Source organism: Amblyomma mixtum, chromosome 1 (genome assembly GCF_055824585.1).
Source record: "Amblyomma mixtum isolate Tamu chromosome 1, ASM5582458v1, whole genome shotgun sequence".
Taxonomy (NCBI): domain Eukaryota; kingdom Metazoa; phylum Arthropoda; class Arachnida; order Ixodida; family Ixodidae; genus Amblyomma; species Amblyomma mixtum.
In genome coordinates, this window is record NC_143012.1 from 153,257,560 (window position 1) to 153,270,012 (window position 12,453).

The 12,453-nt window shown below is 48.2% G+C and overlaps 2 pseudogenes; both read right to left on the reverse strand.

The window, feature by feature from the left end:
• On the reverse strand, window positions 1-119 carry LOC149368016 (5S ribosomal RNA; annotated as a pseudogene).
• Window positions 120-5,279: 5,160 nt separating this feature from the next.
• On the reverse strand, window positions 5,280-5,398 carry LOC149368017 (5S ribosomal RNA; annotated as a pseudogene).
• Between the last annotated feature and the right edge of the window lie 7,055 nt (window positions 5,399-12,453).

The window sequence follows — 12,453 nt, forward strand, 5'->3', positions numbered from 1 at the left end:
TGCCATCAGCACTCGGTGTTCCCAGGTGGTCTCCCTCCCAAGTACTGACCGAGCCCAATGCTGCTTAGCTTCGGTGATCGGACGAGAACCGGCGTATTCAACATGGTATGGCCGATTTTTTTTTCTTTATTGCTTGTCTTTGGCTCATGACATTGCACAACAAAAATACACATAACGCTATATAAATACGACACTGTCGGGGTCAGCCAGCACGAGACTGGCTTCGTCAGCTTAAAATTCCCGCAACATACACAACGGCTCTAGTCTTGAGAGCCACTCGGGAGGCTCCGCAGCTGCTTTTTGGATTGCAAGAAACCAGTCCATGCTTTCCCGAAAATAAATTCGGGCCGGTCGTGCGTCTTTGTCACAATGGTAGCCTGCCATTCTGGAGGGCCATATACAGTGGAGGCCCAAGAGCATTATGAGATGAAAAGGTGCCCCATCCTCACTATCAGTGCTTAAATAGCGAATTCCGTGCGCGTCAAGTGGTAGCTCTTTCTTTATGGTCCTTTGTAACACGTCCCAAAAATAAACCCCTTCCCAGCAATGCAAAAAAACGTGGTCTATTGTTTCAGTACAAATTAAGCAGTTCGATCCCCACGGTAAAAAGAAATCCTTTCCCTCTAGAAACTTTTTAACTGGTAACGTCCCGGTGTGTAACTTAAAAATGAAAGTCTATACTCCTGGTGGCACCTGCGTTTTCTTCACCCTTTTTAAAACATCCCCTCCCGGGCCTCCACTGTACAAGGCCCTGTACATGGGCTCTGGGAAAACAATATCACAAAGATCATTGTACAACTTTTTCCTTTTGCTTTTCCACAAATAATCGGTGGAAAAACGTGCCGAAAGAAACCGAACGCTTGCTACAATCTCTATGTAGTAACCTAAAGTTCCACCAGAGAGCTCTTCTGTGGATACCACCTACTCCGGCAGCAATCGCGGCAGCTTCACTTGGCACACGGTGCGCAAGAACTGGTCTGTGACGTCGCGAAAAAACAAAAAACGGTTCACCAGCTGCCTTAAAGAGAGGTGCCCTAGCCCCCCCGTCTTTTACCCGCCGGAACAGGTTCGTTCTGCTACAACGTTCCCATTCGGACGCCCATATGAAAACTGCAAAAATCCTGTGTAGCTTCTGAACGTTCACACGCGAGCAATGCAAAACCTGCATCACATACCAGAGTTTGCTAATAAAAAAAAGATTGCAGACTGTAGCTCTGGCGAAAATTGAAAGGCTGGTGCCTTTCCATTTCCCTGCTCGGTCACGTGCGTCTTTAGTTTGCTCTTTCCAATAGTCCTCGCTATCGCGATAATCATCGAGCGGAACGCCCAAATACTTGCCCGGGGTCGTCGCCCACGGTACGTTGGCGAAATGGTCCGGGTGGGATGGCCACCATCCATGCCAGAGGCCAAGGCACTTGGACCAGTTAACCCCGCTACCTGTGACTTCGCTGAACGCGCGTACACACCCGACAACTTCACTTATGCTCCCCTGATCAACCGTAAATACTGCAACGTCATCTTCATAGGCCAGCAGCTTAACTTCAGCTGCTTGTAACCTAAAGCCATTAATACTATTGTTTTCTATGATTTTCATGCACAGCGTTTCGATGTATATACAAAACAAGAGAGGGCTGAGGGGGCAGCCCTGACGCACCGAACGCTGCAAGCTAATGGGGGCCCCCAAACTCTTGTTAACAATCAGTCTCGTCGTGCAGTTTCGATACGCCAGGGCTACACCCTTACGGATAACTCAACCGACGTTCACATGGTCTAAAACGGTAAACAAAATTTCATGAGAAACACAATCAAATGCCTTTTTAAGATCAATCTGAAGCATCGCTACTCGCCAATTGATGTCGTCACAGCTTTCAAACACACTGCGGGCTTTGTGAATGTTCGAAAAAATTGAGCGCCCTTTGATTCCACATGTCTGGTGGGGTCCAACAATATCCGATATCACTGTCTGCAGTCTACGCGCCAATACCTTCATAAAAATTTTGTAGTCCACATTAGTGAGTGCTATGGGTCGATACGCTGTAACCAATTGTAATTTCTCTATATCATCCGTTTTAGGTATGAGCACTGTATGGGAGATCCCAAAAGACGGAGGCAATACGTTTATTTCATAGGCTTCATTGAAAATTGTACACAGCACTGGGGCAATTTCGTGCTTAAATTCATTATAAAATGCCGCACTGAATCCATCTGGTCCTGGTGATTTTCCTAGGTTTAACTGATCTATCGCGTGCTCTACCTCGCTGTGAGTTATTGTTAGTTCCATTTTCTTTTTGCTTTCTTCGTCAAGCCGTGGCATTGCACCAAGAAACTGATGCGTAAAGGCTACTGCGTCTACAGGAGTCGATGAAAAAAGCCTCTGGTAGTATTCATTAAAGGCTTCTTTGATGTGGTCAGTGTCTGCCGATAAGATACCCCCCCCCCCCCCATTCTCTTTTATCGATGTGATTTCTTTCTGCGCGCGCTTTTTCTAGACCAAGAGCACGTTTCGATGGCGCTTCGCCAGCAGCTGTGTCTTCCGCCCTTGCCCTCACTAGTGCTCCGCGATAACGCCGTTCTTCCATAAGCTCTATCTTTTGTTTTGTTTTCCTGACATTTTCTATCCATTTCCCAGGCTCTTTGCATTCCTGCTTCATCAGCGTTTGAAGCAGTGCTCTTAGCTCAGCTTCGTCTGGTTTTTCCTTATAACGGATACATGTCGCCCTTTCTATTGCTTTGATTTTTAAAGATTCTTTACTTAGCTCCCACTGTTGCCAAATCTTCAGGTTCTTGCGCGGGTTTATTTCCCCTATTTCATCCTTTACTGCTCTGCAGTAGATTTCGTCTTGAAGAAGCGTGTTGTTTAGCTTCCACATTTCCCACGAAAATGCCTTGCTTCGGTTCACACTTCCCAGGCAGCACTCAAGTAAACAGTTGTCTGAGAAGGAGACTCCCACAACTTCATAATGGTTGCAAACAGGGGCAAGGTCGACTGATGCGTAAATGCCGTCCAGCCGTGCATGGCTTGAGCCCTGGAAATGAGTGAACTGCACGGTCCGCGCACCCTCAATAAGTTCAGCCACATCCTCAAGGTTTCCGTTCTCGATCATTCGCATCAACACTTCAGTGCTCCTGTCTCGAAACCCCCGGATGCTTGACCAATCGCGCGCATTAAGAACACAATTGAAGTCGCCTAATACAATGAGCCGCCTCTCCGTACAAAGGCGCTCTTGGAGGCTTTGGAAAAAGGCAATCCTTTCCTCAACCACATTCGGCGCGTACACAGTAATAATGCGCAACTCATTGCCGTTCAGACAAAAATCAAGCACAATACACCGGCCATACACACACGAAAAATAAGCCTGCACCTCTAGCCCCGGCATCTTCTTTACAAAAAGCACGCAGCCAGCCTATGTTCCCACTGCTTGACTGACGACAGCATAAAATCTAGTCGTGAAACGTCGCACCATGCTGTCGGTTCCTTCGTTGCCGTCCACTTTCGTCTCCTGCACGGCGAATACATCTATCTCGCGCTCCGTAATAAGTCGGTACACCTGACCTTGTTTTTTCCTTGCCGCCAGGCCCCTCACATTCAATGTAGCGACTGTAAAGGCGGAGGCGGGAGCCATTTTTACGCAAGAGGAAGGAACCAACAGCATGGTGTTTACCTTCCACGTCTAGCGCGCCGCTAGACGCCACTGTTGCCACCGGTATCATCCGGCGCAAGAACATCAGTCTGCCCGAGTAGTACCTTGCCTGCGGAGGAGTACCGTTTGTCAGCCGCATGGTTTGGGCGTGGCTGTAACGACGAACGCCGGGCTTGAGTCGTCCTTGCAGGGGGCTCCTCGACGCCGGGTGCTACCACTTTGTCCCCTTCAGGGCTGGCCTGGTCATGGGAACGCTTCGCCGGGGTATTAAGGGGGGGGGGGGGGGGGGCGTGACGCTTGTTGTGCGGGCGCCGGTATTCTCGTGGTGGTCCTCGTTCAGGTCCTTTCCCTCGACGACTACGGGCTCTGATGGGCACGCCCCGTTCTCTGGCGTCTCAGACGCCGAGGAAGCCTCCCGTCGGCTGTTGGCTCTCTGGTTCGTCGGCCGCTTTGGTGTCGTCACTGGCAGTCCCTGACGTCGCAAGTGTGGAAGCCGACTTGCACGCCTCGTCCGTACCAGTGGCTGCTTCCTCCGCCTCGGCGATGTCCATGAGTTCCGCAGTGTCGTTCGCCTTTCCGAGCCCGGTAGCTCACGCGTAGGTAAGGACGCTGTCCGCGTCCATGTGTCCGTAGCGCCTGCACAGGCAACACCTGGGCACCTTGCAGTCGCGGCGAACGTGACCCGTGCCGTGGCAACGCAGGCACTGCATCGGTCGCCCAGGGACAGCAACGAGGGCCAGCTCACCGGCTACTCGGACCTGGTGGGGCAAATCATCCACCTTAATTCCCGGCTTCAACTTCAGTAGCACAGTCCTGGTGGTCGAGCCTTTCTCCTTCAAGCCTTGGACACGCCAACGCTCCCGTGTCACCTCCGTCACGTTGCCGAACGCCGCGAAAGCAGTCCGGATGTCGTCGTCCGCCACACCGTGCAGCATCCAATGCAGGCGCAGCTTTACCTGCTGATCTTCAGGGTCGAAAATAATGCATCGGCGCCCTTTCACTTGTAGCTCTTTGCAGGCAGCAAGTGTCTTCGCAGCTTCTGAGGTGCTTAACCACATGTTCTTAACCACGTGTGGGCGGGGAACATGGTATGGCCGATGGCGAGAGACAGTGCTTTCCGAGGTCTTTATGTACTGTGTTTGGCCCTCCAGGATGCAAAACTGCGCATGGATACTTCCCTCGCTCGTGGTAACAGCCGCCAAGCGTGCAGTTACCTGCCCTGCGCTTTTCTGAGCCGTTCTGGCGAACCTAAACCACTGCGGCATGCACGGAAAGAGCAGCGGATGCGAGCCTGTGTTGTTTACACATGGACCGGCAGTGGGCGCGCCTCCATTACCTCGGTGGGCGCATAATGTGCGCTTCTGCGCAGTGTTATGCGCACACAGGGCCTCCCAGCTATCTTGGGGCTTTGCTAGAGTTTCATCAGCAGTGTACCCGCCGCGGCAGACGTCAGAATGACAGCCGAGACGCCACGGGTTCGCTTCGAGTTTTGCCACAGTTTCGCGTCCGCACGTACTACACGTTGTCGATGAGATTGTATTATCGATAGCAAAATAACGTCACCTCGTATAGTTGCCTGAGACACTGCGTAACTATGACAGAAAAAAACGTGAAGGGCGAATAAAAATGCAAAAGAAGTGCCATCAGCACTCGGTGTTCCCAGGTGGTCTCCCTCCCAAGTACAGACCGAGCCCAATGCTGCTTAGCTTCGGTGATCGGACGAGACCCGGCGTATTCAACATGGTATGGCCTTTTTCTTTTCTTTATTGCCTTCAAGTAAACAACACAAAAACTACATACACCAAACTGAAAACCAGCAAGTTGCCAGATCTTCCTGGCAGGCCTTGTCAAGTTTAAAATTCTCTCAACAGAGCCAAATTTTCCATCCTGGGTAGCCAATCGGGTACACATGCTTGTAGTTTCATTACTTCCACAAATCTACGTACATTTTCCCGAAAATACATGCGGGCTGGTCTCGCGTCAGAATCGCAGTACTACCCCGCCATTCTGGAGCGCCATATACTATGGAGGCCCCAGAGCATTACCTGATCAAACGGAAACCCGTCCTGGTTTTCAATTGCCAAATATCTGATACCGTAGGGATGAAGCGGCAGCTCTTTTTTAATTGTTCGTTGCCAAACGTCCCAAAAAAAAAACCCCTCCCAACAGTGAAGAAACACATGGTCTATTGTTTCGGGACACTTGCAGATTAGGCAATGCGAACCCCACGGTAGGAATAAACCCCTTCCCTCTAAAAACCTTTTAACTGATAGTGTTTCCGTATGTAACTTGAAGAAAGTTTTGGTTCCTGGCTGTACTTGCATTCTATTTACTCTTTTCAGAACATCCCCTCCGTGGCCTCCATCGTTCAAAGCTCTGTACATTGGCACTGGAAAAACAACATCACACAGATCTGCGTATAGCTTTCTCCGCTTCACGTCACTTAAATATTCTCTCGAGAAACGCACAACCAGAAATTTAACGCTATCAGCAACTTCTCTGAAGTAACCTAAAGTTCTTCCGGAAAAATAATTTGTTCCCACAACAAAATCAGGCAAAACACGGGTCAACCTTAGTTGACACATAATTCTCAAAAAAGGGTCGCGCACATCTCGGAAAAAAAAAACCTCTTTACAAGCTGGCGCAGAAACAGATGTCCTAGCAGTCGTGCTTTGTCCACACGACTCTCTGCCCACAGTGACGGGATTTGAAGGCGCAGGCTCCTTTCCCAAGCAATGTAGCCCTAGTAAGCCGAGCACCAGGCCGGGCCATAGCTTGCACCCATTTTGAGAAAACCGGTGGGTACCCGGCCGGCGGCGGGAGTCGAACCCACCACCTCCCGAAGCCGAGGGGGGCGCTCTGCGACGAGGCCACCATCTTTCACACGTCTAAACAAATTCGTCCGTCGGCACCGTTCCCAGGTCGAGGACCAAACAAAAACAGCTAAAATGCGATGTATCTTCTGTACATTTGCCCGGGAACAGTGCAACACTTACATGACGTACCACAGTTTGCTTAAAAAGAACAAGTTACACACCGTCGCTCTCGCAAAGATTGATAAATGTGCCCCCTTCCATCTATCTGATTTTTCCCGTAGTTCGTTCGCTTGTTCTTTACAATATGCATCACTGTCCCTGTAGCAATTTAGTGGCACTCCTAGGTATTTTGGGGGGATAGTTACCCAAGTCACATTTGCAAACAGATCTGGGGTTGATGGCCAACCCCATGCCAAAGTCCCTGGCACTTTGACCAGTTCACTATACTTCCGGTTGCCTTCCTGAAACTGTCAACAGATACAACAGCCTCCCGTATGCTATGCTGATTCACAGCAAACACCGCAAGGTCATCCGCGTACGCAAGCAACTTGACTTCAGCTGCCTGCAACCTAAACCCTTTAACAGCCTCGTTCTTAATAATGTTCAAACATAGTGTCTCTATGTAAATGGCAAACAAAAGTGGACTGGGGGGGCAGCCCTGGCGTACCGAACGTTGCACCCGAACGGGGGCCCCCAGACTCTTGTTTATAATTAATCTCGTAGTGCAGACGCGGTACGCCATGGCCACGCCCTCTCGAATTACTGAACATACATTCGCGTGGTCCAGAATACAGAGCAAAATTTCGTGGGCTACACAGTAAAATGCTTTTTCGAGGTCTAGTTGGAGGATGGCCACACAGTCATTAGTCAGATCACAACACTCCAGAACCGATCTTGCCGTGTGAATGTTAGTCATAATTGATCTCCCCTTTATTCCGCACGTTTGGTGAGGGCCAACAATATCCTGAATTACTGACTGTAGCCTCCTTGCTAGCACTTTCATTAATATTTTATAATCGACATTAGTCAAGGAAATTGGCCTGTAAGCTGTGACCTGCTGGAGCTTTTCCTCGTTATTTGTCTTTGGAATTAGAATAGTGTGAGATAACCCGTATGACAGCGGCAATCTGTTTATTTCGTAGGCTTTTTTGAACAACGCAGTCAATATTGGCGCTATTTCGTTCTTAAACCACTTATAGAAGGCTGCACTTAGGCCGTCTGGCCCAGGCGACTTTCCCATATTTAAACTATCGATTGCTTTTTCGACCTCGAGTTCTGTGATTGGCATCTCTAATCTTTCCTTCGTGTCTTCGTCTAGTCGTGGCATAGCGATAAGAAACTTTTCTTTGAACGCGTTTATGTCGACCTTCTGTTTGTTAAAAAGCTGCTGATAATACTGGAAGAAGCCTTGTCTGATATGTTCGTCATTTGACGATAGCATGCCGCCCCATTCAATCTTATCAATATGATTTTTTTCCGCATGCGCCTTTTCCAAAGCCAGTGCTCTTTTCGAGGGCGTCTCGCCCATGTCCCAACTTTCCGCCCTTGCCCTCACTAACGCTCCTCGGTATCTGTCTTCTTCCATCAACGCAAGCTGTTCTTTTACCTAATATCATCTACCCATCTGCCGGGTGCCTTACATTCTTGCTCATGTAGTTTTTCCAGCAAAGCCTTTAGCTGGGTTTCTTTAATTTTCTCCTGGTACCGCAGGCAACTGTACCTATCAATGGCTTTTATTTTAATCTGTTCTTTGCACATCTCCCATTGCTTCCAGATTTCGTACAATGTGCCCGGCCTTACTTTAATGAGTTCATTCAGTACAACCCGTCTAAAGGTCTCATCACTGAGCAATTTGTTGTTAAATTTCCATAGTTCCCAGCTAAATGCATTCCTTCGTTTTTTGGTGCCGAATACGCATTTCACTAAACAGTGATCCGTGAATGTCATGGGCACAACTTGGTATTCATTGCATACGGGAATCAAATCCAGCGACACGTAAATTCTGTCCCCGCAGGGAGGCGTCTGCAGCATGCAGACGTTGGTGAGTGGCGACACCACGGGGTTAACCTGAGCATCCGCAAGGACATCCTCGCAGGGGGATGATGGTGAACAATGCGTCACCACGGACCCGAGCATCCGCGCTTAGCCATGGGTGGCATCGCCGTGTCCGGGGAAAAGGGGATCCTGGTGGTTGAGCCGATGCCGAGCGTTTAGACCCTTAAGGCCCCTCGGCGGAGGCAACACACCACTTTGGCCCCAGCTTCCTGTAGACGGCACCTCCGGCCTGACCCGACCGGGGGAAATCGGCAGTCGCCTTTTCCTGTCCTCCCCTCTATCTTTCACTTTCCTATTTCCTTTCTTACAACTTTCCTGTATCCTCCTCTCTTCTTTGTTTTTTCCTTCTTTCCTGGCGGCGAGGGTTAACCGTGTGTGACCAACTACCCTGAGTTGAGTCATATTAGGTTATAGTTAAGGTGTACAGCTGGCGTGGGCAGGACTTGCTTTCAAGTTCCTGTCGCGTCCCCCTGTTGGGCTCCATGGTGGGTGGCTGGCACCATGACCGAAAAACCTCAATTTTTTATGGCTCCCCCCCTTTCAAAACTTGATCGCTCTCTCAAGAGAGGGCGGACCGAAGCAGACGACTTTTTTCAAAAAAGAAAAGTATCATTTCCAAAATTTCACGTCATCCATAGCAAAACAGAAGAAACACAAGCAAGGATAATATCCCCATTCCAAGTCTCAAAACGCTTGACGGATGCCTTAGGCCTTGGCTACAAGGTGTCAAAAATGGCCAGTGGCGACTTACTTCTTGAACTGCGCGACAGCATACAACACTCAAAAGTTGCAACAATTGTATCCATTGGGGACATCCCTGTCTCTGTGACCCCACATCGGTCTCTGAATACTGTACGAGGCATCATCTCTGAAATAGATTTTGTCCACCTTTCTGAAAAGGAAATGCTCGAAGGACTTACTGACCAAGAAATTATAGATGTCCACCGGATCAAGATCCGGAAGGATGGCAAAGAAGTGGACACCAAACACCTGATCTTGACATTCAACATGAGCACTTTGCCCGAATCCATTGAAGTAGGCTACCTGAAAATAAATGTAAGACCGTATATTCCCAACCCACGCAGATGTTTCAACTGCCAGAGATTTGGCCACGGCTCACAGAGTTGTCGCGGCCGCAAAACTTGCGCAAAATGCTCTTCGAAGGACCACCAATCCGAAGAATGTGTTGCTAACCCACGGTGTGCAAACTGTGAAGCAGACCATGCTGCCTACTCCAGAGCTTGTCCTTCATGGAAAAAAGAAAAAAATTATTACTCTCAAGACTACACAAAACATTTCTTTCAAAGAAGCACGAAGGCAATACGCTCAGACAAACAAATTCTCCTTCACTGCAAAAACAAACTTCGCCGATGTGGTGCGTGGGCGCGGCGCACCACACCAGGCTTCGGCACCTGTCCAGGTCACACGTAGTGAGCCTGGGGCGGGGACATCCGCGCCGTCTGGTGGAGTAGCTCACGCTACTCCGCCTACAACAAAGGAGGGGACGCAGACCCCCGGGTCGGCGGGCCCAAAGACCTCTTCCCACAGGTCGAGGTCTAACTCAAAAATCAATGTGCCTCCTGCACGGTCGTCCAGTGCCTCTGCACAGGCGATGGACACGACCCCGGGCAGCCCCTCACCGTCCACGTCGGATGGTCGGCGGAGCTCCCTGGATCGGTCAAAAAAAGACAGGCCCCGAGTCACGGGGCCATAAACAACTTGATCTAGCTTTTCAATCAGTACAAACACAAAACTAAGATGGCTTTCATAATACAATGGAACTGTAGAGGAATGTTGAGGAACTACAGTGATATAACTCATATTCTAGGGTCAGTGATGCCTCTAGCCCTATGTCTCCAGGAGACCAATCTTGGTCCACAACATTCAAATATCTTAAAACATTATACAACTTTTAGGCGTGATCGCGAACATGCAAATAGACTCTCGGGAGGCGTCGCAATCATCGTCCAAAGTGGCGTCCCGGCTCAAGAAATCAAACTGAAAACAAAACTTGAGGCGGTTGCGGTTAGCGTCATCAGCTACAAAACCATAACAATATGATCTGTATATCTTCCCCCACACATCACATTAACATGCCAAGATCTAGAAGGCCTGATCGATGAACTGCCGGAGCCATTTCTGGTAGTTGGCGATTTTAATGCTCACTCTCCGTTTTGGGGAAGCGAACGCTGTGACTCACGAGGCCAAACAATCGAAGATTTTATACTTTCGAATAATGTCTGTCTTTTAAATACGGGAAAAGCCACATATTGCTGTCCAAGCTCAGTAAAAATGAGCTCTCTCGATTTAGATTTCGCATCACCATTACTTTTTAACGATTTTAAATGGGATGTTTTAAATGACCACATGGGCAGCGATCACTTACCTACCGTCATCAGGCTCTCATCGTCCACTCCAATCATCCCCACAAGGCCACGGCGCTGGAAAATTCAGCTCGCCGACTGGTCACTTTTTACAAAAAGTGCCACTCTGGAAAAGGAATTTTGTGACGACCTTAGCACAGATGAAATTAATGAGAAGTTTACTGAATGCATAATATCGGCCGCAACACTCGCTATACCACAAACAACAGGACTTGCACAAAAGAAACACAAAGTGTGGTGGAGAAAAGAATGCACATTAGCAAAAAAACAACAAAAAGCCTGGAGCGCTCTGCGTCGATATCCCACTGCAGAAAACCTACTCACCTTTAAGAAGGCAAAAGCCAGAGCGCGGTATGTGCGAAGAAATGCAGAGAAAACCTCTTGGCAGAAATATGTCTCCTCAATAAATAGTTCAATAACATCAAAGAAAATGTGGGAAAAAGTTCGTAAATCTACTGGTGACCATACCCCTTTCACACTTCCTCTCTTGACAGCACCCAGGACACAAACATCTTTAGAAGAACAGGCCAACATACTGGGCGAGCATTTTGCTGAGATCTCAAGCTCATCCAACTACACAAACACACTTCACCATAGCAATGCAGTGACACCACTAATCGGGGATATCATACACAACATAACAAGCGCGATAATACAGGGACAAGTCATAAAATTTTGCTGGGTTCCCAGCCACATTGGAATCGCTGGCAATGAGAAAGCAGATGAATGTGCTGAAAAAGCTCGGAACAAAGAAATCAAGAAAGTGAACATCCCCTACAATGATTGTATGAAGTTGGTACAGTGCAAGCTAAGAAATAAATGGCAGTCGCAATGGAATATTGAAAGAAATAATAAGCTACATTTAGTAAAACCCATCCTAGGCGAATGGAAATCATGCTCACACCAAAAACGATTCATCGAAGTTATTTTATGCCGTCTCCGTATTGGACACACACATCTCACACACAACTTCCTACTTACAAAAGAAGACAAACCTGTTTGTGAAAAGTGCGGAGATGAACTAACAGTAACCCACATATTATTCTCATGTACGGAACTTGAATCTGTAAGGAAAAAACATTTTACTACCTTTTACAAAGAACAGATTCCTTTTCATCCAGCATTGATTTTAGGCAAAGATGCACTTGTCAGTATACCCTGTGTTTTTAGCTTTTTAAGGGAAGCCAGTATTGTTCACAAACTCTAATTTACTCACCCTGTGCTTCACTACATACAGTTATACACCTCAGCCACTTTCTCAATCATGAGAGGGAGGCTGAGGTCTTTATCTGAGCTGTTGGGAGCCTCGAAATCCTTGCCGAGCCAAGGATGTCTGCAGAGGCGACCCAACCTTTAAAAGTTTCTGCTCTCAGACATTTTTAAAATTCTTGTCTTTCATCAGCTAGTTAGTAAAAATAACTTTTAGGCCCTTTACACCACCGTTTTTATCCACTTTGTTTTCAAACTCTGACCAAGCCAATTTTTCCATACCTTGTTCTTGGCGCATGATAGCCTTAGGTGTTTATGCGCCAATAAATTCAACACAACAACAACAAC